Source organism: Salvelinus sp. IW2-2015, linkage group LG33 (genome assembly GCF_002910315.2).
Source record: "Salvelinus sp. IW2-2015 linkage group LG33, ASM291031v2, whole genome shotgun sequence".
In the NCBI taxonomy this organism is placed as follows: Eukaryota; Metazoa; Chordata; class Actinopteri; order Salmoniformes; family Salmonidae; genus Salvelinus; species Salvelinus sp. IW2-2015.
Window position 1 is genome coordinate 33,579,479 of NC_036872.1, and position 22,823 is coordinate 33,602,301.

The 22,823-nt window shown below is 41.3% G+C and overlaps 1 pseudogene; it reads left to right on the plus strand.

The window, feature by feature from the left end:
- The window catches only part of LOC111957576 (succinyl-CoA:3-ketoacid coenzyme A transferase 1, mitochondrial-like), a 132,400-nt pseudogene that overhangs the window by 93,360 nt on the left and 16,217 nt on the right, over window positions 1-22,823 (plus strand).

Genomic DNA, 22,823 nt, shown 5'->3' on the forward strand with positions numbered 1-22,823 from the left:
TTGTCAATCAGTGTTGCTTCCTAAGTGGACAGTTTGATTTCATAGAAGTGTGATTGACTTGGAGTTACATTGTGTTGTTTAAGTGTTCCCTTTATTTTTTTGAGCAGTGTAGTATGGGGCTTGCCTGTCCTAGCCACTCGGTAGCTCACCATATAAGACGCTTCTAGCCCCTTCTTATTAATGGTATCTGTTGCTTTTATACATGTCTTACTACTCAAAAGTCGTTTTTATTCTCACTCAAAGATCTTATTTATTTTTCAAATTGTCATGTTTTGTTTCTAAATGTCTGCGTACGAGTGAATGTTTCCCTTTGAGAGAGTAACGGCTAATGTGATTGGATGTTAATTATTTGACTAGGCTACCTGTGTCTTTTGCACACTAGTATTTCTACTTGCACATCATCATCTGCACATCTACCACCAGTGTTACTTTGCTAAATTATAATTACTTCGCTACTATGGCCAATTTATTGCCTTAACTCCTCATGCCATTTGAACACACTGTATATAGACTTTTTTCTATTGTGTTATTGAAAGTACGTTTGTTTATTCCATGTGTAACTCTGTGTTGTTGTTTGTGTCGCACTGCTTTGCTTTATCTTGGCCAGGTCGCAGTTGTAAATGAGAACTTTGTTCTCAACTGGCCTACCTGGTTAAATAAAGGTGAAATWAAAAATAATACAAATAATTGACATTGTGTTGTTATTTCGCTGAACACTAGATGGTTTAATTTTATTTTTGGCAGTGAAACGAGGCTACTCAGGCGAGAAAAAACCTCACCCAAATGTATATCCCCGTTGGAAAATATAAATGTACTGTTTGAAAATGTGATTATCATTTTTTATAATAAAAAATTATAATAATAAATCACATTTTTATTTGGCGTACCCCTTGCGGCTTTGCACGTACCCCTTGGGAATACTGGCCCTACACCTATCCCATCATTTGAGATCTTAACGGACAGGATTGTTCTGACTGGAGCTCAGCCTTAGACGCTGAGCCTGTGGCCCCTGTGGCTCAGACAGCATTCTGGGATATTTCTAGTCCTCCAGGCTCCCTGTGGCGCTGACGGTGCCTCCTGCCCTCCGCCTCACGCTCACTTATGTGTGTGTGTGTTCGTGCACTCTGCCTGAATGATCAGTCATTCTGCTCAAGGTTACTCCCTTTTTTCAAGCTCAGTGTTGTCTCCCCTGTTGCTCCTTGCCTGCAAGTGTGTGTGCGTTCTGRTCTTTAATTAGCTCAATGTTATCCCTTTACAATGGTGTGTATGTGTGTCTCTCTGTATGTACCAACACTGTAGGTCTCCATTGTCATGTTGTGTTTTGCACATTGAGGTTTTTCCATATTTCATTGGAGAAGATAATGTCTTGCAAAGAAGGTATATGTTGTTCTGAAATTGATCAGGATGCATTTCAAACCCTTTGCTCTGTACTTACTGACTCTCAGATCTGAGATGCTTGGATACATATAATATAAGGCAAGGTGCTTCTGATTAGTCTAGTTATAATCTGGTGTCGGCTATTAGTACTGGTAGTACTTGTTCTCACTATGAAGATTGCAAAACACAGTGAATCTTTTACGCTCCTTGTTGATAACAGAGCTATTGTCTCACATATGGAAATTATTTTAAATGTAATTTAGCAGAGAACATTTGTTTTATAGCCTTATCAGACTTAACTTTGAAGGGAAATTGTGTTTTCCTCCATGGTTTGTTAATAGACTACTTTACTTTGACAGAGACATTAGCAGGTAGGCTACAGGGAACTACATGTAGTGCACTTCTGATGCTATTCTTGTTAACAAGGGATAATGTCCACTGAGATTGGGAGCGATGAGCACTACGTGTTGAACACACACCTGCCTATTGAAACAATGGGGGAAACACAGTAAATTATCTGACTCCACTCTGAAAAGTAAAAAGTACTTTACAATGGCAGTGGTTTGTATAGTATGTTTTTCTCAACATTGTCTTTTCAAAGAGTTGATCAATAACTCTAATGAAAAGAGAGACAAAGGACTGCTATGAGCAATCATCAGTCAATTAAAGAAATGGCTGCCGTTTTCAGTCTGTATGTGTTTGTGGTGTTACTCACAACGTTTTAAATTAGCTTATAGTCCATTCCACTTTATACAAGGCTGGCTTTTGGGGGACACAATTCTGAACAACCCTATTGCACAAGCAGCCGTCTTTGTTTTCATGTCTGTCCGATTGTCTGTCTGTGGTGCTTGTCATTAGTTGTCTGGGAAACCATGGCCTTTACTATTCTGTCGCTATGTTATTAAACAGAGAGGGGCATTTGTAGAGGACGAAAAAGGAATGTCGGCATGTGAACGAGGGAGAATGAGAGCAAGAAAGAGACAATTGATAAGTAGAAACCGGTGGAAGTGAAGGCAAAATTTTCTTTGGCATCCTTCGGCTGGCAGGATGAGTGAGGGTAACACAATAAACTGAACAAGGGGAAACATATTTGACTGGTTGTCATGGTAACGCCACAGGCCGAGCTACATCTGAAGTAGCCTAGTTACAGTTGTTTTAATTGAACCTGATAAGGTCTTCCCCTGATATGTCTGAGTAAGTAATGACAATAGCCTCTTCTCCACTTCAACTTGACCTTATGGAGAACCTTAACCTTACAAGTTCCCTCTTTCAGTTCAGATAAATACAAAGGCTTTAAACTGTTAGGCTTTCCAATCTTTTTTWAATTTTTTTATTCATGTTTTCTCATTTAAATAAAAAATGCTTTACATTTATTTAACTAGGCAAGTCAGTTGAGAACAAATTCTTATTTTCAATGACGGCCAAACGGGGGCAGAATGACAGATTTTTACTTTGTCAGCTCAGGGATGCGATCTTGTAACCTTTCGGTTACTAGTCTAACGCTCTAACCACTAGGCTACCTGCCTATGTGCTAGGCTGGGTCCCAAACGGCTCTTTCTGTCACACCCTGATCAGTTTCACCTGTCCTCGTTATTGTCTCCACCCCCTCCAGATGTCTCTTGTTTTTCCCAGTGTATTTATCCCTGTGTTTCCTGTCTCTCTGTGACAGTTTGTCTTGTATGTTTCCAAGTCAACCAGCGTTTTTCCCGTTCTCATGCTTTTTGCATTCTCCTTTCTCTAGTCCTCCCGGTTTTGACCCTTGCCTGTTTTATGTACTTTCTACCCGCCTGCCTGACCATTCTGCCTGCCTTGACCACGAGCCTGTCTCCAACCATCCAACCAATAAAATGCTAATTAATTACTTAAAAATCATACAAAGTGATTTTCTGGATTTTTGTTTTAGATTCCGTCTCACAGTTGAAGTGTACCTATGATAAAAATTACAGACCTCTACATGCTTTGTAAGTAGGAAACCTTGCAAAATCGGCAGTGTATCAAATACTTGTTCTCCCCACTGTATATTGTACTTGTTTTTACAAATCGATACTTGGTGTCAAATATTGATATAATATCGTCCAAAAATAATATCGCAATAGGTAATTGTTGATTTTTTCTCTCCCCCCCCACCATCACTATTCTGAAGATAACAATTCCACCAAAAATACCAAAAACACAAGATAAAAAGTCAGTGGTGATATCGATCAATTTAATTTAACCTCCTACCTCTAAAAGTCTGCAGGAAGCCGTATTGTTGTATGCAGCTGCTGTTTGTTTGAATAACTCCAGTGGAAAGGGGGGACTGCTCTGCCAACTGTTTCCAATGGCTGTTGAATAAATATCAATAGAACAACAATGGAGTGATTCATGTGAGAGGACCGGACTATAGTTAACGCGGTGGTCAGATTTACTGTTCCAAGCAATGAAGCTCCATCGGACAAAAATCTACCTGATTGGTGACTGACCAAATTTTGATTAAATATGTGAGATTACATTATAATTAAGAATGAAAGCTCTCTCTCGTTCTTTATCTATTTAAACCAAGGAACGCACGCACCGCACGCTCTCACTCATACACACTCACTCACTCACTCACTCACACACACAACACACACACACACACACACACACACACACACACACACACACACACACACACACACACACACTAGATAAGTTCTGTGTCCCTCCGGATCGAGCGGCGTTGGGATCAAAGTGTTTTCAGATAATCACATTGAAAGCTTATATATCTGACGGAGAGCAAATGCAGTCTAACCCTGGTGTAGACACGGCAAAGCAGCCTACTCTCCTCAATCAACCGTTCTTATGTTGTTACGGTGCTGTTGTCTCCCAATGTTTAAATCAAATGCAGGTAGCCTAGTGGTTAGTCCCGTGTGGCTCAGTTGGTAGAGCATGGCGCTTGCAACGCCAGGGTTGTGGGTTCATTCCCACGGGGGGACCAGGATGAATATGTATGAACTTTCCAATTTTGTAAGTCGCTCTGGATAAGAGCGTCTGCTAAATGACTTAAATGTAAATGTATGGTAAGAGCGTTGGGCCAGTAACCGAATCGCAGAGCTGACAGGGTAAAAATCTGTCATTCTTCCCCTTAAAAAGGCAGTTAACCCGCTGTTCCCCGGTAGGCCGTCATTGTAAATAAAAATGTGTTTTTAACTGACTTGCCTAAAAAAGGTGAAAAGAAAAAAATAATATATATATACTACGGTTTTGGGGTCACTTAGAAATGTCCTTGTTTTTGAAAGAGAAGCATCTTTTTTGTCCATTTTAAAATAACATCAAATTGAACAGAAATCATTAGGAAACCCTTTTGCAATTATGTTAGCACGGTTCAAAACTGTTGTGCTTATTAAAGAAGCAATACAACTGGCCTTCTTTAGACTAGTTGAGTATCTGGAGCATCAGCATTTGTGGGTTCGATTACAAACTCAAAATGGCCAGAAACAAACAACTTTCTTCTGAAACTCGTCAGTATATTCTTGTTCTGAGAAATGAAGGCTATTCCATGCGAGAAATTGCCAAGAAACTGAAGATCTCGTACAACGTTGTGTACTACTCCCTTCACAGAACAGTGCAAACTGTCTCTAACCAGAATAGAAAGAGGAGTGGGAGGCCCCGGTGCACAACTGAGCAAGAGTACAAGTACATTAGAGTGTCTAGTTTGAGATACAGACGCCTCACAAGTCCTCAACTGGCACCTTCATTAAATAGTACCCGCAAAACACTAGTCTCAACGTCAACAGTGAAGAGGTGACTCCGGGATGCTGGCCTTCTAGGCAGAGTTCCTCTGTCCAGTGTCTGTGTTCTTTTGCCCATCTTAATCTTTTCTTTTTATTGGCCAGTCTGAGATATGGCTTTTTCTTTGCAACTCTGCCTAGAAGGCCAGCCTCCCAGAGTCGACTCTTTACTGTTGACGTTGAGACTGGTGTTTTGGGGGTTTATTTAATGGGACTGCCGTGCAGAAATATCAGCCCACAGAGAGAAGCACGAGATTGAACATCACTCAACTTTCTAGAGCAGTGGTCTCCAACCGGTCGATCAAGATCCAAKCGCGTTCTTAGTCGATCGCCAAACATTTCTGTAAAAAACCCAACGATAAATTCAGCTGCCCTGCGCGCCGGGTAGGCGAACTGTTGCCATTTTGAACCATTTTATGTCTCTGAAGATGCAAACACTGCCTTCCTGGCGGGCCCAGAGAGCAAATCATGTGCACTATAGGCCTACCGCTGGCCAATCGGATTGCTCAGATGACCGTGTCTGCAGTAACGTAGCAGGGATAAAAGAAAGTTTACAGCAAAGTTGATACTGTGAGATTTCAAAACGTTTAAAACCATAACTAGAGAGAGACGGTCAACGAATACAGCAAAGAGATGCTGTTTTTATGAGTGAGTTCATGTTTAAGTTCTTACTCAGCACTGTCAACACTTTGTATTCAACACTTTTATAAGCCATAAAATACATGTTCTTCCTATTTCCACTCAGCACTATAACAAGCAGTGCAGCAGTAATGAATGAGTAGGAAAGTGTATCTGTAGGCTTGCATTGTTTTTATTATTAGGGGCTTGTTTTTTTTATTTTTTTTTAAGCAATATTTTACTTTCTCTGTTCATATGGGTAACAACATGAATTATTGCATGAGGCAGAAATAATGCGGTGCGATTCAAGTTTCACCATCATCTGGAAGACAGTGTCCCTTTTTGGTTTGGTCAGTGTTAGTGGAGGAAAGGGAGAGAGGAGGAATGTTGAGAGGTGGACCCTCAGTCTGCTGCTCTCTCCCTCCGCTGAGACTGACCATCAGATGCAGGCTTCATCAGCCTAGTAAAGTAAAATGATTTAAATGTATGCTTACTCAGCTGTGTTTCACAACTAATACAACAACGGATCTATTACCAGTGTGATATTTAAATATATATATTTTTAAATGGCCTGAACAACAATGCATTCATTGGCAGGGAAATTCAAGCAAAGCCAATATGCAGTGATAATGTAMTGGGCCTATAGCTTACTGCACAAACCTCATTGCTACAGAACTGTTTTTAATTGGTTAATGTTGCATAGACTTAGGTTTTTTAAGTCATGTTAATAAAATATCTGAGTGGTAGATCTCGGCATTTTGACTCAGTGATCTTGACTCAGAAAAGGTTGGTGACCACTGTTCTAGAGTTTTCCCTGTTAACACTATCAATATTTCCCTTTACTGTGGCAATTGTGCTCGAATCAACACAATTTTAGCCACTTTTTATTGAAACATACCGAAACAAAACAAGCTATGCAAGAGATTTTGTTGTAGGCAGAACGCAAAGGAATAGGATTCTATTGCATTGACACGCAGTACTCATTGCCATATATGGCTCTGTGCCATTTACTTTGAACTGTGTTTACAGCATGAGCAGTCGTGAGGAGATGCGCTTGTTTTGAGATCAAAGCGAGAGCTGCATGTAGCCACGTGCACATTTTGTTCAAATCCTTTACCAGTTAGTGAGCTATTAGCCCAGTTATAGATCATTTGTAGTCAGCAATGGGGGAGTGATTGCTTACTACAAGAGCACAAAACATGTACATTTCTAGACATCTTTGAAAAACCAGTCATTTGGAGAAATGTCCTATAGTCTGATGAAACAAAAATAGAACTGTTTTGCCATAATGACCATCGTTATGTTTGGAGGAAAAAGGGGGAGGCTTGCACGCTGAAGAACACCATCCCAACCGGGAAGCACGGGGGTGGCAGCATCATGTTGTGGGGGTGCTTTGCTGCAGGAGGGACTGGTGCACTTCACAAAATAGATGGTATCATGACGTAGGAAAATTATGTGGATATATTGAAGCAACATCACAAGACATCAGTCAGGAAATTAAAGCTTGCTCGCAAATGGGTCTTCCAAATGGACAATGACTCCAAGCATACTTACAAAGTTGTGGCAAAATGGCTTAAGGACAACAAAGTCGAGGTATTGCAGTGGCCATCACAAAGCCCTGACCTCAATCCTATAGAAAAGTTGTGCTCAGAACTGAAAAAGCGTGTGCGGAGCAAGGAGGCCAACAAACCTAACTCAGTTACACCACTCTGTCAGGAGGAATGGGCAAAATTCACCCAACTTATTGTGGGAAGCTTGTGGAAGGCTACCCGAAACATTTTGACCCAAGTTAAACAATTTAAAGGCAATGCTACCAAATACTAATTGAGTGTATGTAAACTTCTGACCCACTGGGAATGTGATGAAAGAAATAAAAGCTGAAATAAATAATTTTCTCTACTATTATTCTGACTTTCACATTCTTAAAATAAAGTGGTGATCCTAATTGACCCAAGACAGGGAATTTCTACTGGATTAAATGTCAGATTGTTTAAAACTGAGTACAACATGCCTGCTTCAGAAAGTTTGCTCAACCTACTGTATTTTCCTATGTATTGCTTTCATCTATTCAGTGTGACAAGGAATGAAGAAGAGATCTGGAGCGGGAACAACTTTATTGGGTGAAATTCATTCCCTCCCTCCCATCCTCTCTCACTCTCTACCTCACCCAAACTTTAATGCATACTGTATTCGTATACTGTAAGGAATACTAACAGACTGTATAAAACATACCAACCATATATTCCTGGATATTCAACAGAGTGCCGTGCAGGCAGTTGTGATTGATGAGCGAAGCAGCTTTTAAATGGGTTTTTCAGTCATCTCACCCCCTGGCATGTGCATGCCAGGAAAGCTCATTGGACACAGAGAAATGAGAGACCTGCGTATAATTGGTCTCCCACTTGGCAATCAAATTTTGATGTTCTAATTAGATTTTTCTTCACTGCTTTTGGAAACAAATATTTTCTCTAGTCTGTATTGAATGCAAACCTCAATAGTGTGTGTGTGTGTGTGTGTGTGTGTGTGTGTGTGTGTTGTTGTGTGTGTGTGTGTGTGTGTGTGTGTGTGTGTGTGTGTGTGTGTGTGTTTTTTCACTGTGTCCATTAACACTAACAAATACTACGCACGCTGGCTGGGGCTGGACTCTGGAGTAAACAGTTCTGATTCAGTGTATTCCCCACTGGGCAGACTGATTATATACCCGTCACTCTACAGATGGATTAACTGTAACAGTAGTCCATTTTGGTTAAGCCTCTGGCATTGGAAAGAGTGTATGCTCAGGCCTACGTAGGAGAAAAAGCAAACCAACTGGCAAATATCACTCTGTTTCGGTTGTTAGTGACATGTGTGAAGATGTGTTACTATCCTAGCTCTTTATGGCTGTTACTGGTGACAGGTTGTGGAAGATGTGTTACTATATAGAGCTATCTGTAATTCGGCGTATACTGGGTGCATGGTGGGTGGAAGATGGTTACTATACATTGCTGTATTCGGCTGTTCTGGTGGGCATGGTGTGGAAGATGTGTTACTATACATTCAGTATTGGCTGTTACTGGTGGCATGTGTGGAAGATGTGTTACTATACATTCTGTATTGGCTGTTACTGGTGACATGTGTGGAAGATGTGTTACTATACATTCTGTTTCGGCTGTTAATGGTGGCATGTGTGGAAAATACGTAACTTTGCTTACTATTTTGGCTGTTGCTGTTGGTGTGTGTGGAAGATGTGTTACTTTGAGTACCCCTGGGCTCTATTGTTTACTGTAATGCTTTGTTTGTCCTTCAGGGTAAGATGGTGAAGGGGATGGGTGGAGCCATGGATCTGGTGGCCAGCGCTGGAACCAAGGTGGTAGTCACCATGGAGCACTCCGCTAAGGTAAGAGTATGTGTCTGTGTGCACGTGCATACATCCAAAGCAATCCCAAGGCCATCTTGTTCCAGTGTTGTGTATATGAGTGACTCCAGATCAGCTATATTTAGGACATCATATACAGTTGAAGTCGAAAGTTTACATACACCTTTGCCAAATACATTTAAATTCAGTTTCACAATTCCTGACATTTAATCCTAGTAAAAATTCCCCATCTTAGGTCAGTTAGGATCATTCCCATAATGGATGAATTAATGAGTTTAAATGATGCCTTTGACAGTCCCAGAGCTCCCTATAGGCGCCTTGGTGCTCATATGGACTAATGCTCTCATCCACTACCAATACGTACTGGAGCAGTACACCAACCTGATTATGGCAGTTAAATGCAATTCCCTGAAAAAGCCTGTAATTGAAGTGTTTGTTGCCATGGCTGCCCAGGCCTATGACCTGTAATATAAGTGTTTGTGGAAGTTGCTGGCTGTCCAGGCCAATGTAAACAGTCACCGACATAACCGTTCAGGTGGAGGTCAAAAAGGGGAGGTCACAATTCTGTTTGTACATATGTTTACATGGATATGCTTTTTAATAAAAACTATTTGAAACAAGCCATTACACTTCGTTATTATCATCATATTTTCATTGGTGGAAAAAGTACCCAATTGTCATACTTGAGTAAAAGTAAAGATACCTTCAAGGTAAAGTCACCCAGTAAAATATTACTTGAGTACGTCAAAAAGTATTTGGTTTTAAATATATTTAAGTATCAAAAGTAAATGTAATTTCTAAAATAGAACTTGTATGTTCTCTTGATGAGTGTGTGATTTTGGCCATTTTCCTGTCTTGATTAGCATTCAAAATGTAAATACTACCCTTGTGTGTCAGAGAAAATGTATGGAGTAAAATGTACATTGTTTTCTTTCGGAATGCAGTGAAGTAAAGTTATGAATAATTAACTAAAGTGCAGATASCCCAAAAAATGACATAAGTAGTACTTTAAAGTATTTTTACTTAACCACTGATTATTATTTAGGTTATTACTTATAAATATGATTTTTTTTTTATTAAGAAATGCCAGGTTGGAGAGGATCTGTCGCATTTTCGTATTGACCCAACATGAACGGAGTCAAAATAAAGATATATGCCTACCTTTTCCTTGTCTTTTGGCTTTTCTGCATATCAACAAATATAATACACATTCTATTTTGATGCACAAAACCATTCAAACGAAGTCCGATGGGTTTTCTCTCACTTTTCCCCAAATATTTGCATAACGTCACAAACCATGCTGCTATGGTCATTTGATGGCAGTGGCATTGGCACATATATGTACTTTGTTGTGACTTTACTTTAACATTAACCTGAAGACTGTTATTTATCTAGTTAACAAAATATGTTTAATTGTTACATGATTCAATTAAGCATGTAACAATTAACTCATTAGGATCTGGGGTACTGCGAGAGCGGGTATTTAAAGAGTTACCATTTCCCGAGTTAAGCTCTAAAAGGTATTTACCTATCACATCTATAAACAGTCAACTTATTAATCATAACCTCGTGTCATATCACCATTCTGAACAGTCTTAACCTCCTTGCATCTGCAAAAACCCAAGCATTACTTATGATTCAGTACTACACAAACTGGTTTAATTATTTATTTACTAGCTAATTAAATGGGAACACAGAATAAACACACACACTGGTTATTGACTGGAGATGTAATACGCTGAAAACAGGTCCCTAGCGGAATGACAACAACATGGATGCTTGTTAATGAAGAGATGGAGAGGAACAGAGACGCTTAGCATTGCCACATTCAGAAACTACTCTCACCTACAATAACCATATACTTTGCACACGAACCACCACCCGCTTTGAGCAAGAAATCATGAATGTATTTACGTGAAATGGCTAAGGAGTATGTATGTAAACTTCCGACTTCAACTGTGCATCAGTGGTTCCCAAACTTTTTATAGTCCCGTGCCCCTTCAAACATTCAACCTCCAGCTGCGTACCCCCTCTAGCACCAGGGACAGCGCACTCTCAAATGTTGTTTTTTTGCCATCATTGTAAGCCTGCCACACACACACTATACGATACATTTATTAAACATAAGAATGATTGTGGGTTTTTGTCACAACCCAGCCCGTGGGAAGTGACAAAGAGCTCTTATAGGACCAGAGCACCAAAGACTAATACAATAATAATCAATAATTTTGCTCTTTATTTAGCCATCTTACATGTATAACCTTATTTGTTAAACGAAAATTGTAAATGACTCGCCACAGGTAATGAGAAGTTTGTGCTTGAAAGGATGCTCTTAAATCTGCGATGTTGGGTTGTATTGGAGAGAGTCCCAGTCTTAAATAATTCTCCACACACAGTCTGTGCCTGTATTTAGTTTTCATGCTAGTGAGGGCCGAGAATCCACTCTCACATAGGTACGTGGTTGCAAAGGGCATCAGTGTCTTAACAGCGAGATTTGCCAAGGCAGGATACTCAGTGGCTTCTGATTAAATTCAATTTTCACAGAACCGCTTGTTACAATTTCGATGAGACTCTCTTGTTCTGATATCGGTAAGTGGACTGGAGGCAGGGCATGAAAGGGATAACGAATCCAGTTGTTTGTGTCCATCCGTTTCTGGATTGTACCTGCGTAATTGCGCACCCAACTCACTCAGGTGCTTCGGTATACCACTTTTGACATTGTCCGTAAGCTTGAGTTCGTTTGCACACAAAAAATCCTACAATGATGGAAAGACCTGTGTGTTGTTAATGCAGACAGAAAAGTGCTCCAACTTCATAATCATAGCCTCAATTTTGTCRAGCACATTGGACATAGTTGCGGAGAGTCCCTGTAATCCTAGATTCAGATCATTCAGGCGAGATAAAATATCACCCAGGTAGGCCAGTCGTGTGAGAAACTCATCATCATGCAAGCATTCAGACAAGTGAAAATTGTGTCCAGTAAAGAAAACTTTAAGCTCGTCTCTCAATTCAAAAAACATTTCAATAATTTGTCCCTTGATAACTTCTGTATTTTGAAAAAGAGTTACATGGTCGCTGCCGATATCATTGCATAGTGCAGAAAATACACGAGAGTTCAGGGGCCTTGCTTTAGCAAAGTTAACCATTTTCACTGTAGTGTCAAGAAAACATTTTTCAAGCCGTCAGGCATTCCCTTGGCAGGAAGAGCCTCTCAGTGGATGCTGCAGTGTACCCAAGTGGCCTCGGGAGCAACAGCTTGCACTCGCGTTACCACTCCACTATGTCTCCCTGTCATGGCGGTTGCGCCATCAGTACAGATACATACACATCTTGACCACCAAAGTCCATTTGATGTCACAAAGCTGTCCAGTACTTTAAAAATATCCTCTCCTGGTTTCCAGTGATTTGCAGAAGAGGATGTCTTCCTTAATTGACCCCCATAAATGTAACGGACATATACCAGGAGCTGTGCCAGGCCCGCTACGTCTGTTGACTCATCTAGCTGTAACACATAGAATTCACTGGCTTGTATGTGAAGCAGTAATTGTTTCAAAACATCTCRTGCTATGTCACTGATGCGTCGTGAAACAGTGTTGTTTGATGACGTAATTGTCTGTATCGTTTTTTGGCCTTTTCCACCAAATTGTCCCAGCCATATCCGCAGCAACTGAAAGAATTAAGTCCTCCGCAATATTATGGTGCTTGCCTGTCCTAGCCACTCGGTAGCTCACCATATAAGACGCTTCTAGCCCCTTCTTATTAATGGTATCTGTTGCTTTTATACATGTCTTACTACTCAAAAGTCGTCTTAATTCTCACTCAAAAAACTCCTGTGGCTTATTTTTCAAATTGTCATATTTTGTTTCTAAATGTCTGCGCAAGAGTGAAGCTTTCATCGAGTTGTGAGATAGTACTTTTGCACATATAAAACACTATGGCTGAGGAAAGGCACTACTCCAAATATAAGTGAACCCCAAATCAATGTAGTTCTCATCATATTTGTGCCTCTTTGATGATCCAACGTCCTTGTCTGTTCGGTGCTTTCCTGGGTAAGAGGGCCAGTAGCTCTTCAGCTGCATTAGATTCACAACTGTCAGTGTCCATTCTAGCTCGGCTAACAACAAAATGTAGAATTACTGATGCTAGCATTGGATGTGCTCCTTGAAGCAGAACAACTTTTGTTGTCGACAGGTCCAGGTGTAGTACAGCTGGTGGTAGCAGTACTACCAGTAGAGCTGGTATGTGTCTCTATGGACGCGGGCCTTACTAAATGGACTATTTGAAAATGTGATAAAAATAAAAAAAAAGTATATATATTAAAAAAAAAAAAAAAAAGTGAATCCCATTTTTATTTGGCATACCCCTGGGGGTAAGCATCCCCAGTTGGGAATACCTGATCTACATGAAAATAAAGTTAAGAAAAATCCTATATCAATGTAGGCCTATGTAAACGGTTTTGGCCATTTTATTTTCATGAGGTCTTCATCCATAACCGTCACAGCTCTACCTGTGACCTATAATTCGAGTATTTTGGCTGTCTAGGTCTATGATCTTTAATGGGAATATTTGTGGCTGTCCAGGCCTATGATCTGTAATCGGAGTGTTTGTGGCTGTGGCTGTCCAGTCCTATGATCTGTAATTGGAGTGTTGTGGCTGTGTGGCTGTTCAGTCTATGACCTGTAATGAGAGTAGTTGTGGCTGTCCAGTCCTATGATCTGTAATGGGAGTGTTTGTGGCTGTGGCTGTCCAGTCCTATGATCTGTAATGGGAGTGTTTGTGGCTGTGGCTGTTCAGTCCTATGACCTGTAATGGAGTGGTGTGGCTGTCCAGTCCTATGATCTGTAATGGAGTGTTGTGGCTGTGGCTGTCCAGTCCTATGATCTGTAATGGGAGTATTTGTGGCTGTGGCTGTCCAGTCCTATGACCTGTAATGGGAGTGTTTGTGGCTGTGGCTGTCCAGTCCTATGATCTGTAATGGAGTGTTTGTGGCTGTGGCTGTCCATCCTATGACCTGTAATGGGTGTTTGTGGCTGTGGCTGTCCAGTCCTATGACCTGTAATGGGAGTGTTTGTGGCTGTGGCTGTCCAGTTTATGATCTGTAATGGGAGATTTGTGGCTGTGGCTGTCCAGTCCTATGACCTGTAATGGGAGTGTTTGTGCTGTGGCTGTCCAGTCCTATGATCTGTAATGGGAGTGTTTGTGGCTGTGGCTGTCCAGTCCTATGATCTGTAATGGGAGTATTTGTGGCTGTGGCTGTCCAGTCCTATGACCTGTAATGGGAGTGTTTGTGGCTGTGGCTGTCCAGTCCTATGATCTGTAATGGGAGTATTTGTGGCTGTGGCTGTCCAGTCCTATGACCTGTAATGGGAGTGTTTGTGGTTGTCCAGTCCTATGATCTGTAATGGGAGTATTGTGGCTGTGGCGTTCAGTCCTATGACTGTAATGGGAGTAATTGTGGCTGTCCAGTCCTATGATCTGTAATGGGAGTTTGTGGCTGTGGCTGTCCAGTCCTATGATCTGTAATGGGAGTGTTTGTGGCTGTGGTGTCCAGTCCTATGACCTGTAATGGGAGTGTTTGTGGCTGTGGCTGTCCAGTCCTATGACCTGTAATGGGAGTGTTTGTGGCTGTGGCTGTCCAGCCTATGATCTGTAATGGAGTATTTGTGCTGTGGCTGTCCAGTCCTATGACCTGTAATGGGATGTGTGTGGCTGTGCTGTCCAGTCCTATGATCTAATGGGAGTGTTTGTGGCTGTGGCTGTCCAGTCCTATGACCTGTAATGGGAGTGTTTGTGGCTGTGGCTGTCCAGTCCTATGATCTGTAATGGGAGTATTTTGTGCTGTGGCTGTCCAGTCCTATGACCTGTAATGGGAGTGTTTGTGGCTGTGGCTATCCAGTCCTATGATCTGTAATGGGAGTATTTGTGGCTGTGGCTGTCCAGTCCTATGACCTGTAATGGGAGTGTTTGTGGCTGTGGCTGTCCAGTCCTATGATCTGTAATGGGAGTGTTTGTTGCTGTGGCTGTCCAGTCCTATGATCTGTAATGGAGTATTTGTGGCTGTCCAGTCCATTGACCTGTAATGGGAGTGTTTGTGGCTGTGGCTGTCCAGTCCTATGATCTGTAATGGGAGTATTTGTGGCTGTGGCTGTCCAGTCCTATGACCTGTAATGGAGTGTTTGTGGTTGTCCAGTCCTATGACCTGTAATGGGAGTGTTTGTGGTTGTCCAGTCCTATGATCTGTAATGGGAGTATTGTGGCTGTGGCTGTTCAGTCCTATGACCTGTAATGGGAGTAGTTGTGGTTGTCCAGTCCTATGATCTGTAATGGGAGTGTTTGTGGCTGTGGCGTCCAGTCCATGATCTGTAATGGGAGTTTGTGGCTGTGGCTGTCCAGTCCTATGACCTGTAATGGGAGTGTTTGTGGCTGTGGCTGTCCAGTCCTATGACCTGTAATGGGAGTGTTGTGGCTGTGGCTGTCCAGTCCTATGATCTGTAATGGGAGTATTTGTGGCTGTGGCTGTCCAGTCCTATGACCTGTAATGGGAGTGTTTGTGGCTGTGGCTGTCCAGTCCTATGATCTGTAATGGGAGTGTTTGTGGCTGTGGCTGTCCAGTCCTATGATCTGTAATGGGAGATTTGTGTGTGGGCTGTCCAGTCCTATGACCTGTAATGGGAGTAGTTGTGGCTGTCCAGTCCTATGACCTGTAAGGGCAGTATTTGTCGCTGTCCAGATGGTGAGCGGGTGGATGTAATAGATGTTTTATTGATACCTGTTGACTGCTGCTCCAGTCTTATTTATCTATCAGTAGTTCTCCTCTCCCTTCACACTGCTCATCTGTTGCATAAAACAACCATTTGATGCAATAATGGCATTATAACAATCTCTTGTAATTTCTCCACCATACCAGTTCAACTGGGTCGTTGTGTATGACCTTTAACATAACCTTTGCTCTTTCTCTCTCTTTCCTTTGTTCTTTGTCAGGGAGGAAAATTCAAGATTCTGGACACATGCAACCTGCCACTGACAGGAAAACAGTGTGGATCGGATCATCACTGAAAAGGTGTGTGTGTTGTGTGTGTGTGTGTGTGTGTGTGGTGTTGTGTGGTGTGTGTGTGTGTGTGTGTGTGTTCGCTCGTATTTTCTGTTTGCCAAGGTGTCCTCCATATCTTTGTTGTCTAGATTAAATTTACTGGCTTTGCTATACAAATCAAACTCCTCACAACACAGCCCTCATGTGAATCTCTTCCACACAGAAAGATTGAAATGACTCTTCAAAACAACTCTGTATAATCCAGGTATTTTGGAGTCCAACTGGGGCTATTTAGACGCCTGGGTTATATTATACCTAAACTGAATATGAGTCATAATGTCAGGCTTTATGGGAAACACTTTGCTCTGGTGACTATACAGTACTACTGACTCACTGTAGTCCTAGAGCTGACACGCTCCTCTCCAGCTCACTGTAGTCCTAGAGCTGACACGCTCCTCTCCAGCTCACTGTAGTCCTAGAGCTGACACGCTCCTCTCCAGCTCAAAGAATCATGAGGGTTTATAGCATTGAAAAAGGTTGAAAGAGCACAAACAGAATCGCTTGGCCTTGGCGGTTGGAAGCCACTGGGCTTGTTTCAGTATTCTAAACAATACACCCAATCTTTTTACCTGGTATTATATAGACAAAAGACACACACTGAAAGAGAGATGGAAACACACACACCCACATCAAACAACACACACACACTCACATCAAGGACTGATAGATAGTATTGATGCTACAGAGAGACGTGGGGAGATGGAAATTACTTTTATTTGGTTAACCATAATCCAATCAGAAGATTTCTGCTAGGATGCCCAATCTTGATTTGACATCCCAGAATGTAGGGCTGTCTTCTACGATGGTGAACTTTATGATGTTAACAGCTCCACCACATGACCCAACGTACCGCTAGTAACGCTTCATCTGGAAATCCCTAAAGAGCTGTAACGTTCTTACGTTTCTGCAACGTTCTTACGTTTCTGCAACGCTGCAGAAATAATTACCATTACAGTATAAAAAAAGCATTAGGATTTCTAACATTTCAGTAATCATTTGTACTTTTTGTAAATTAGTCAATCAAAGAATATAATGTTTTCGTAATGTTTGAGAAACCACAGTTATTTATTATGGTAGGATTGTAAAATGTTCTAGCAACGTGATTGCTGCAGCCAATATTTTTGTTCTAAATGACAGACTCAGAGGATGCCTATCACACATACAGTGAGGGAAAAAAGTATTTGATCCCCTGCTGATTTTGTACGTTTGCCCACTGACAAAGAAATGATCCGTCTATAATTTTAATGGTAGGTTTATTTGAACAGTGAGAGACAGAATAACAACAAAAAAATCCTGAAAAACGCATGTCAAAAATGTTATAAATTGATTTGCATTTTAATGAGGGAAATAATTATTTGACCCCCTCTCAATCAGAAAGATTTCTGGCTCCCAGGTGTCTTTTATATAGGTAACGAGCTGAGATTAGGAGCACATTCTTAAAGGGAGTGCTCCTAATCTCAGTTTGTTACCTGTATAAAAGACACCTGTCCACAGAAGCAATCAATCAATCAGATTCCAAACTCTCCACCATGGCCAAGACCAAAGAGCTCTCCAAGGATGTCAGGGACAAGATTGTAGACCTAAATAAGGCTGGAATGGGCTACAAGACCATCGCCAAGCAGCTTTGTGAGAAGGTGACAACAGTTGGTGCGATTATTCGCAAATGGAAGAAACAAAAAATAACTGTCAATCTCCCACGGCCTGGAGCTCCATGCAAGATCTCACCTCGTGGAGTTGCAATGATCATGAGAACGGTGAGGAATCAGCCCAGAACTACACGGGAGGATCTTGTCAATGATCTCAAGGCTCCTGGGACCATAGTCACCAAGAAAACAATTGGTAACACACTACGCCGTGAAGGACTGAAATCCTGCAGCGCCCGCAAGGTCCCCCTGCTCCAGAAAGCACATATACATGCCCGTCTGAAGTTTGCCAATGAACATCTGAATGATTCAGAGGACAACTGGGTGAACGTGTTGTGGTCAGATGAGACCAAAATGGAGATCTTTGGCATCAACTCAACTGTCCGTGTTTGGAGGAGGAGGAATGCTGCCTATGACCCCCAAGAATATCATCCCCACCGTCAAACATGGAGGTGGAAACATTATGCTTTGGGGGTGTTTTTCTGCTAAGGAAACAGGACAACTTCACCGCATCAAAGGGACYATGGACGGGGCCATGTACCGTCAAATATTGGGTGAGAACCTCCTTCCCTCATCCAGGGCATTGAAAATGGGTTGTGGATGGGTATTCCAGCACGACAATGACCCAAAACACACGGCCAAGGCAACAAAGGAGTGGCTCAAGAAGAAGCACATTAAGGTCCTGGAGTGGCCTAGCCAGTCTCCAGACCTTAATCCCATAGAAATTCTGTGGAGGGAGCTGAAGGGTCGAGTTGCCAAACGTCAGCCTCGAAACCTTAATGACTTGGAGAAGATCTGCAAAGAGGAGTGGGACAAAATCCCTCCTGAGATGTGTGTAAACCTGGTGGCCAACTAGAAGAAACGTCTGACCTCTGTGATTGCCAACAAGGGTTTTGCCACCAAGTACTAAGTCATGTTTTGCAGAGGGGTCAAATACTTATTTCCCCCATTTAAAATGCAAATCAATTTAATTACATTTTTGACATGCGTTTTTCTGGATTTTTGTTGTTGTTATTCTGTCTCTCACTGTTCAAATAAACCTACCATTAAAATTATAGACTGATCATTTATTTGTCAGTGGGCAAACGTACAAAATCAGCAGGGGATCAAATACTTTTTTCCCTCACTGTAGCTAGCAGGTACCTGTTTCAGTCTGAATATCACCTAGCTAGCAGGTACCTGTTTCAGTCTGAATATCATCTAGCTAGCAGGTACCTGTTTCAGTCTGAATATCCATCTAGCTAGCAGTACCTGTTTCAGTCTGAATATCATCTAGCTAGGCAGGTACCTGTTTCAGTCTGAATATCACTAGCTAGCAGGTACCTGTTTCAGTCTGAATATCATCTGCTAGCAGGTATGTTTCAGTCTGAATATCACTAGCTAGCAGGTACCTGTTTCAGTCTGAATATCACCTAGCTAGCTGGTACCTGTTTCAGTCTGAATATCACCTAGCTAGCTGGTACCTGTTTCAGTCTGAATATCATCTAGCTAGCAGGTACCTGTTTCAGTCTGATATCACCTAGCTAGCAGGTACCTGTTTCAGTCTGAATATCACCTAGCTAGCTGGTACCTGTTTCAGTCTGAATATCACCAGCTAGCTGGTACCTGTTTCAGTCTGAATATCATCTAGCTAGCAGGTACCTGTTTCAGTCTGAATATCATCTAGCTAGCAGGTACCTGTTTCAGTCTGAATATCATCTAGCTAGCAGGTACTGTTTCAGTCTGAATATCATCTAGCTAGCTGGTACCTGTTTCAGTCTGAATATCATCTAGCTAGCTGGTACCTGTTTCAGTCTGAGTATCATCTAGCTAGCAGGTACCTGTTTCAGTCTGAATATCATCTAGCTAGCAGGTACCTGTTTCAGTTCTGAATATCATCTAGCTAGCAGTACCTGTTTCAGTCTGAATATCATCTAGCTAGCGGTACCTGTTTCAGTCTGAATATCATCTAGCTAGCTGGTACCTGTTTCAGTCTGAATATCATCTAGCTAGCTGGTACCTGTTTCAGTCTGAATTATCATCTAGCTAGCTGGTACCTGTTTTCAGTCTGTAATTCATCTAGCTAGCTGGTTACCTGTTTCAGTCTGAATATCACCTAGCTAGCTGGTACCTGTTTCAGTCTGAATATCATCTAGCTAGCTGGTACATGTTTCAGTCTGAATATCATCTAGCTAGCTGGTACCTGTTTCAGTCTGAATATCATCTAGCTAGCTGGTACATGTTTCAGTCTGAATAATACATAGCTAGCAGGTACATGTTTCAGTCTGAATACCACATAGCTAGCAGGTACATGTTTCAGTCTGAATTCCATATACAGTGGTTCCTCCTTTAAAAGTTGTGTCATACTGCAGCACACCTTGAAGGGTGCTGCAGAATTCTATGGTACATTATTTCATTGTCAGCCATTTTTACCATTAATGCTAGTTAGTGCTAGTTTGACCACCAGAGGGCATCTTTGAAAAGCATTTGGTAGTCTTCAATATTGGCATTACTAGAGAATTGAAAACCTTTTTCGTAAGAACATAGTATATGAGATTGATTTTAAGAAATGTTGCTTAATTAATTTGATTCATATTGTGGTGTTTCTATTCCAAGAAAAACAAAAAACAAAACCCTCAGGATGGAACGGAAAATATGGCTCTGTACAACGTGACGGTCGGGAGGAGGCTACAGTACTAAGAGCATAAGAGGACTGGAGGATTCTAAATTAATATCTAAGGGGCATTTTTCGTTAGGGCAAATCTAGTGTGTGAGAATATCTAAGGTGCTTTTATCTCATTCTAAATTAATAATAATAATAATCACTTTGTTTAAAAATTAACGATATTTTGGAGATTATTTTGTTTTCATTTAACCTAGAGTGAGCGAGAAAAAGGCCATTCTTGAACATGGGGTGAGATTCTCACTAATTTGTAAATAAAGCCAGTTTGTTATTTAGAATGATRTATTTCTGTTTTTATAGGGAGAGAAACCAAAAGCCGCCTCATGGGTCTCCCGGTGGTGGCCGGCATGGGTATCAAACCAGCATCTGTAGCAACACAGTTTGCACTGCGATGCAGTATCTTAGACCGCTGTGCGGCCCGCCAAACACTCCCCTAACCCGGATGACGCTGGGCCAATTGTGCACGGCCCTATGGGACTCCCAATCACGGCCAGATGTGATACAGCCTGGATTCAAACCAGGGACTGTAGTGATGCCTCTTGCACTGAGATGCAGTGCCTTAGACCACTGTGCCACTCGCGTGCAATGACCAATATATATTGTCCTGCTAATAGCCCATCCTAGAAACGTTGTTTGCAGAATTCACAGCCTGCTATACTTGTGAAAAACAGGATTAATAATAATAATAATACCTTTTCCCCATTCCACTTGTTAAAGGTTCCAATTGATAATGTTTTTTTAATCAATTATTATATTTGAGTTTAACCATAATATTTGTTGTATTATTTGTTCTGTCTTTTCTGGTGGATAAAACTGAAATTGCAACCAATCACGGCCGGTTGTGATACAGCCAACCTAACTAAGAAATACATTTGACGATAGAATTCTCCCCCTACCCTCCTTCTAGGCAAGTCTATTGTCCTGCTAATAGCCCTGCTAATAGCCGTAATGGTGCTGTACAATGTGACCGTGTAAGTTTGAAAGAGTATTTTCCTTCATTAGCCTACTTTGTTCCAATATTTTTTGTTTAGTGATATTTATTCCCATAGTAATTCGTTATGGATCCATAAGTAAATACACATCTACATTTTGAAAGAGTATTTTTATCATTATTTTATTAACGAAAGCATAAAGATACTGATGAAGAAAAAAAACAGTACTGTACAGTATATGCTTTATCCGACATTTTGGTGTCGCATGAGGTCGCTCACACGCACTTTAAACATTTTGATAATAAAGCATTTAAAGCATTTTGAGGAGAGAAGCCGCCTGCATTTGTTGATTAGGCTACTGTGCAGTCTGACAAGTAAACATAGCCTACAGTACATACTGTAGTAAACATTTGGTTATTAGGCTACTGTGCAGTCTGACAAGTAAACATAGCCTACAGTACATACTGTAGTAAACATTTGGTTATTAGGCTACTGTGCAGTCTGACAAGTAAACATAGCCTACAGTACATACTGTAGTAAACATGGTAAAGTGCCTAATTCCTTACATAAGGGGGAGCAGGCCATGTCCAGACTTTCTCGGTTACCTCAAGTACTCATTAACTCTGTCTTTAATGCTTTTTCGGGTAGCATCAGTCATGGACAGTGCACTTGTGAAAAACAAGTGTTTAAAAAACAGTTTTCAAAGTGCCTCCAGCTGTCCATCACTACTGTAATTAAAAACAAGGCATCTTGTTTACATCCTGTTTTATGTACTTTATTGTAACCACAATGTCACAAATCATTTGTATCTACTTATCCAATTACTTTTAGAGATTGGGATTTACAAATGTGCGCTTTTCATGTCATTTTTCATTAAATCCATTTCGGATTTAAGTGTAACTTTTGACTGACGCCTTTAGTGAAAGGTCTAATGCTCTAATATTTCATCATTTCTACCCTCCGAATTCATATCCAGGGGCATTTTTCGCGCCATTATTAGTTATATTGTTTTAGTTTGAACGTGCAGACATGCACTAAGAACAGTGGGAACGTTTCCCTAGTCAGAAGGGGGAGGGGGGATCCACCCCCCTTCCCCCTTCCTCCTCCTCCCTTCCCCATGGGCTAGGTCCGTCTTCTGTGCGCTGCTCTGCGGCCTGTCCCGTGCCTCCTGCCCTCGTGCCTTGAATCTCGTGCGCCTACCACTATCTCAGTGGATAAAACTGGAGAACTGCAAGGCAATCCTATTGTGCGCCACTCAGGAGCCATGACCAATATACACTACCGTTCAAAAGTTTGGGGTAACTTAGAAATGTCCTTGTTTTTGAACGAAAAGCAAATTTTTTGTCCATTCAAATAACATCAAATTGATTAGAAATACAGTGTAGACATTGCTA